General features: G+C 40.0%; 1 long non-coding RNA gene across 1 annotated transcript in view; it reads right to left on the minus strand.

The window, feature by feature from the left end:
• The window catches only part of LOC123967813, a 13,069-nt gene extending 6,857 nt beyond the window's left edge, over positions 1–6,212 (minus strand). The window contains exon 1 of the long non-coding RNA XR_006824353.1: positions 6,157–6,212. This is a non-coding gene — a long non-coding RNA (uncharacterized LOC123967813). The remainder of the gene's footprint in view (positions 1–6,156) is intronic.
• Between the last annotated feature and the right edge of the window lie 407 nt (positions 6,213–6,619).

Genomic DNA, 6,619 nt, shown 5'->3' on the forward strand with positions numbered 1-6,619 from the left:
TATACAGTTCATTTGTTTGGTAAAGCATAATACAAAACAGAAAATGGTGCCTTGCCGTGACTCCAGCGTTTTAAAACGCTAAATGCTTACATACTAAATAACAAACTAACTGACATACAGCAAACCTGGGGCAGGGAAGAATAAGAATACTGGTTGGTTTCTGAGGCTCTGAGCAAAATGTGTTGCGGGAACATGTATGTAGGGAGGCTCAATGAGGCCCACACAACTTACGATTGCCCTGGGGCAGATTAACCTGGACCTGATTTCTAAATAAAATATCATAATATAATTTCAAATGTATTCCTTGTAGTTCAAATAAAGTCAACCAACAGTTAACCTGTTGGTAACCAGTTTTCATTGGTTACTATTGCCACTGCCCTCTCTAAGGTAGATTCTGTAGACCCAACCTTTAGCTAACCAGGGAAACCATTCCTACCATGGTTTTGGCTCATTTACTCATCTTCTCTTAAGTATCTTAAAGTGTCTTAAAGGGCTCAATCTAAATTCAGACAACTCTTAAATAAACAGTTTCTTTAGGAAATGCCTGTGCACCACAAATGAGCATAGTAGACATACAGACAAAAGGAAATTGAGGCATTAAATATTTGAACTGAAGATGTGGCATGGAAAAAACAATAGAGGTACAGTGCTAAACAAATGTGGAGCTCCTTGCCTGTGCTGCAGGGCCGCAGGTCTGGTGTGAAGCCAGCCTGGCTCAATCTGTGTTTTTCTCTCTCCTCTCGACGGGCTGCGGCAGGGTTTCTCCTCACCAGAGGTAATGATGGCCTCATTTTTGGCCGAGATTTGGAAGGAACAGGAAATTCTATGGTTGTCCTCTGAGAGGTGGTTATATTACTGGGACGCCACTAATAAAGGCTGGTGCCGGCCTGGGATTCCACGTCTTGCGCTCTCCCTCCTTTTTCTTCCCCTCTGAAGTCTGTCTTTCCAACTCTCCCTTTATTTCACTCCCCAGCCCAGCAAAAGGCTGGAGTATTTGGGACTCATCACAAAGCACATCCATCACCGATAGAAAAGACACAACAAAATAAATAGGTCTTTGTTTGCTGAAAGTCACTGACTGCTACTTGTACTATGATTCGACCCCCCCCCTCGACAGCTGTTCTGTATAAATCACAACAGTCACACTGCAGATTGTTCACTTCCCAAGCCTGTGATGAAGCTGCCAGCCACACTCTGGCAGAGTTTCCTGCTTAGGCCTCACACAGTGTTAATACCCACACAATCCATCCTCCATCCAAGTTCGTCCTGCTCAGCCAAAAATCATATCTGAGAGATAAAGCGTTTTTGAAGGAGGCAGGCTTTGCCCTCGTCTCATCTCAGGCTGGTTCAGAAGATGGTGTTGCATCTCAGTCTGCCGAGATGCTATAGACTGTCTGCATCACAAATGAACTATCAATGTTTATCAACATTATTGAGGTATAATTGAGTGCATGCATGCAAAAAATTTCAGCTTGTTCAAAATGATGATTTGTAATGATGGTTGTATAGCTGACAAAAACAGAAATGTAAATCCTATGTAAACCTCTGTATTGTTAATGCACTCAACCTACTTAAAATTATGTCTAGTTGCCTTTATAGGGACCTGACACTTTAAAATAATTTTGTATTTTGCGCTTTGTTTACTGATCTGATTGATGCTCAATTCTAGTGTCTTTTTAGAAGAATAATAACTGTAAATAAAAATGTGACTAATGAATTTTACCCAAAATGATGCAGAGACGGTGTATATTTCAGCCCTGATTAATTCCTGCAGTCTTTTTCTCAGACTGCATACAGTCCCAACAAGCTCCAGCAAGTAGAATAGGCGGACTGGATGTAGCCTGATAGGTGAAATCCATGACAAAAATGTGTGCAAGGACTCGCTGGACTCCTTAAGCTTATTGTTGTGAGCAGACTTTAATCATTTAAGGCAACTCAGATGAGTATGTCAACATTTTTATCAACCCCTGGCTTCTCCCATCTGGATTTGGGCAGCTGGACAGTCAGAGGACAATGTTAAGAGAGATTTTAGAAGGAAAATCAACCTGAGACGAGAAAAGTGACACCCTTATGTCCTGTAGTTGTAAGTAATATAAGTTAGTTTGTCTCCAAATGTGACTGTGAACCTAAGTTTAGCTCTAGTCTCTATTTGAAAACATTCTGTAGTGCTTAAGAAGCATTAGCAAGTTTATTACACTCAGCTTATACAGTAACTTGTATAGTAATTTACTTTTAAAGCGGAGCTATTAAAAATAACATTATGTAAGATGTGTTTTTTTGTATGATTTGGTGCCCCTAAGGTTTTAGAGTGTAATTTTACCCCTGTTGTAAATACGGGCAGCGGTACACGTGCATTTGTAATGATTACATTACGATCAAAATCTAGCCGCTAACTTTGCTAACACAGCCAAACATCAGGCAAGTGTGACACCACAACCAAATATAGAAATATTACTTACTAATCCAACAGAAAGAAAGCCAGTTCGGAGTATGTCATGCAGCCTTTTATTTTACAAAGCTTACGCTAGCGTTGCTTGGTCACTCTCCTTTTCATTTCTTAGCTTACTCTGTCAACGTCCTCTTAAGTCTTTTCGCCTCTGTCATTAACTAATGTTTTGTCCATAGTTATGTTGTGTTTCTTGCTCGCATGGCACCAAAGGGTTGCAGGGTCATGTTTTTGTGTCTAGATTCAGTGCAACTAGCCACAGCTTTCTAAGCCCAATAACATTCAAAGAAACACGGTGAAATCTATATGGTGATTACAGTACATTGCTTAGCTTCCACTCCGTTTCCCCAAAGTGGGGAAACACCAGCCAACATCAGCTGCAGGTAATACACTGACTATGGATAAGTACCTCATACAGCCCCACTTTAAAAATCCAGACTATGCCTTTAAAGAATCTCAATAATGATTGGTTTGAAAAAAAAAAAAAACACACAAAAAAACCAACCCTCCGCCAGCTGTCCTAATCCTGTCTCCCTAATGTAACACATTCATCCCCTTCTGATTTTCCTGGATCCATGTTTTGTTCTCAATACTCCTGCCCTGCCTAATGTATTGTGTGTCTTTGTGTCTCCCTCTATGAATTTGCCACAGCGTATAATAATTACACCACTGACAAAGATTTGAAAGACCTTCCGCAGTAAATCTAATGTTTTAATTTAAACATGCATGCCCAATCCAGAGCAATGTAAAGGTCGCCTATTCTCTCTGATTACAACATACTCCTTTAAACTGCTTTACATTTACAGACTCATGGCTGTTCTGAAAAGACTCTGCTTCTCCCCTATCGTACGCTACTTTTAGTACTTTATTATCATGTCATTCTAGAGCCTTTTTTTGCCAATTTTTGAGCATGCTTATGTACTTTGATGAAATATAAGAAGGGACCCAATAAAGCTATACCTCTATACCCATCCTGTGTAGTCTTAGGAACATTATGTGTATGTCTTGTATAGGATGCAGTCAGGATTCCCAACGGTTTAGAAGCAACTGACTCAAGATAATCATATCCAATGTGCCATTGTCCTGTAATAGAATCACTTAAATGCAACCAATGTTTGGAAGACTCCTATACATCAGCTAGGAATCACAGCATGCTAATCTTTGTCTGCACAGGTGCACCTCATCAACATCTCTCCCTGTTGCTGTGTCCTGCCCAGCTGTTCCTCATTGCTAATCAGCTAGGTGGTTTTCACGTCTAGAGGATAGAAAAGACACACAGACAATTCAATATCTAAGTCACGAGTATTGGTATATCAATGTATCATGTTTTTATAGAAAATATGACAACTGGCTGCTTACATCTCCTATATGGTTACCTGACCAATGTAAATTTAAAAATATCTCTAACTTGTTGTTTTCAGCTCCAGTTTGCCCCACCAGCTCCTCGTTTTTTTTTCCTGTTTTACTTGGATGGACTTGGTTGGATGTTTGCCTCCCTTTTAATAGTCACCTATTTACCTGGGTTTCTACCATTATACTCTGGGCTGTTTGGGAGTTGGTGAGAGGTGGCCCTCAACTGAACCATAATCCAAAAACTAATCCAATGAGTTGAAAGCTGCTGAATACTATACAGAACTTCAGATGTGACCGTTGATTCTCAGTGAGATCAACAATACTACTTTTTTCAAATTACAGGGAGGCATTTGCTTTAATGAAAATATAGAAAATAATGCTCAAAATAATTTGCTTTGAGGGTGAGAGTAACAGGACTGACATCCTTGTGTATTATTTTTTGGGATTATTGCCTGCTCTCTTGTGGATTTGTTTTGCTTTTTTTTTTTTTTTTTAATTAAACGACATAAACTGTACCTGTTCTGAGTCTGGGTTCATATCTCTTGTTTTTGTATCTGTGTTTGGCAACTGTGACAGTTTGTCTATTTGGGTCCTCAGTCAATCCCGGGTTGAATCAGTACTGCTGTACTGTCCTTCCTTTCTAGTTAGGCTCTAACATATTGTAAATGTTGTAAAGGTTGTAGGTTTATATCAATGGACAGCTGAGAATATTGTGGGTGGATATAAAACTCCATACTGTACATGCCTGCTGCCAATGAGCTGACTAAACCACTAGTGTTGTACTGGTTGTACTATGCAGCCTCAGGAGTTGAGATGTATCGATCAAATGTATGAACAGGCAGGGTAAAAATACTCAGCCTTTCAAAATCAAAGCATAACGCTTCATTAAATAATACATTACATTAGAAAACAAGATTGCATAACAATAGACCAATAATGGGTCAATAATAAATATTACACTATATGAATTTGTCAAATGACATGCCACTGTATGTGCCTACTTTATACAGCAACATATTCTGTTTTCTTTTGGTCATAATTATGAACAGTTGCACTGTAAAAGATAAAACACAAAGCTCGATACAGATGTTAACCAACTGCTGTGAGCTCACATGTATGATCCCACACTCCATTTTCGGTATTGAGCATTGTTATAGAATGAGTCATTCAGAAAGGTCTAACCCCCACCAACATGGTTCTCATTACCCTCGCCATAGCCTTGAGTGTGCTGGCATAAACCCCCCTGCTCCTCCCCTTTGGCAGCGCACACACACACACACTCACACAAAACAGAGAGCACTGCAGTATGGATATTTATACCCAGGTCTGTGTTTCCCATTAGGATGGCTATGCCTCTGTCTCTGCTCCACCACACAGTGCTCACTGGGGAAATGGAACTCTGGGTTCAATTACCTCACAGACAGTTCCCTACAATCCCAGCACTTTTATTGCACTGATGAGGGAAATCCTCAACACAATTTCTGCAATAACAGGGATCTTTGGTGGTGGTGGTGTGAAGGATAAAAGACTGTCACCCTTTTTCACCTACAGTGCATAACTTCAATCTGTGTATTGATGATTTAATGCATGATAAAAAAAAAAGGGTAATTATAAAACAAATGCTGTAAGTTACATACTGGTAGTATCAAGACACAGTGAGACATTTAACCAAAACCAACTATGACATGTACTGTACACTATCATCCAACGTTTGATTAACCCTCCTATACACGAAAACATCTATCAGAATCTACACAGAGAAGAGTGTTGCGGGTAATCATAAGCCACAGAGGCCTGCAGAGGAGCCGATGCGTCCTCACAGATCTCAACAGGGTGCTGAGTGTAAGCAAGCTAATTTGTTGATCCAACTCCAACTGAGAAGGAAAACAATGTGGTGGAGGCATACAAGTAGTGTGTTATACAGCATACAAGATGGAAAAAAATCTGCCAAAATCTCAGAACAACCCACAGCACATGTCTAAGTGCAACAGCATGTTTCATGTCAGCCCAATCAGAACCAGTCAACACAGTAAAATCAGTTATAACAACAATATACATTACAGATGCATTTTTATGTTGTGTCTGCACAACTGTTCACATACATTAAGGCATACGAGTCAAACTGACTGCAAACATCATTGTAGTATACAAACTGAGTAGACATCACTGGGTTTTACACCATACTGTAGAGTCATGATGCAAAATGAGGAAAAAGTCATGAGGACATGAGAAAGCAACCAGGATTTCAGACAACTCAAACATGGAAACATAATAGAAGGGTTAAAGCAAGCAGCACAACATCACATATGGCACATTAACAGCTGTGTAACAAAGTTGATATAAACCTGGCAACTTACACGTCTCTCACAGTGACCTTCCTTGGATCTGGATCAATTTTAGTCTAGGCAAATTACGTACGAGTATGCACCAATCAGGAGCAGCATGTAGACACATGGCTCACCATATAGTTTTCTGTCTAGAACCCCTCTCCACATCACAATAAAGTATTTTTGAAACCACTAAGATGTGAACACCAGTTGATTTGAACCAGTAACACAACGTGGCTCCTCTGCTCATCACAGTGAAAGTTTTCCTCTCCCTTTGTAGCTCTTACAGGCTGAAACTGTAGCTTTACTACTCGTGGCTCATATCTGCAACTCTTTAAGAAACAGTCAAGGTTGAAAACAGGCGGCTTCCATTAGGGAATTTCACGCTCGCATAGTTCCTTTCAGCTCAGCCTCAGACACAGAGAGAACAGGCGCACAAAAATTGAATTTGATCAGTTTCCTCTCTTCAACTGCTTTCCTTTTTTCCCCTCTG

Source organism: Micropterus dolomieu, linkage group LG03, assembly GCF_021292245.1.
Source record: "Micropterus dolomieu isolate WLL.071019.BEF.003 ecotype Adirondacks linkage group LG03, ASM2129224v1, whole genome shotgun sequence".
NCBI classification, from domain to species: Eukaryota; Metazoa; Chordata; class Actinopteri; order Centrarchiformes; family Centrarchidae; genus Micropterus; species Micropterus dolomieu.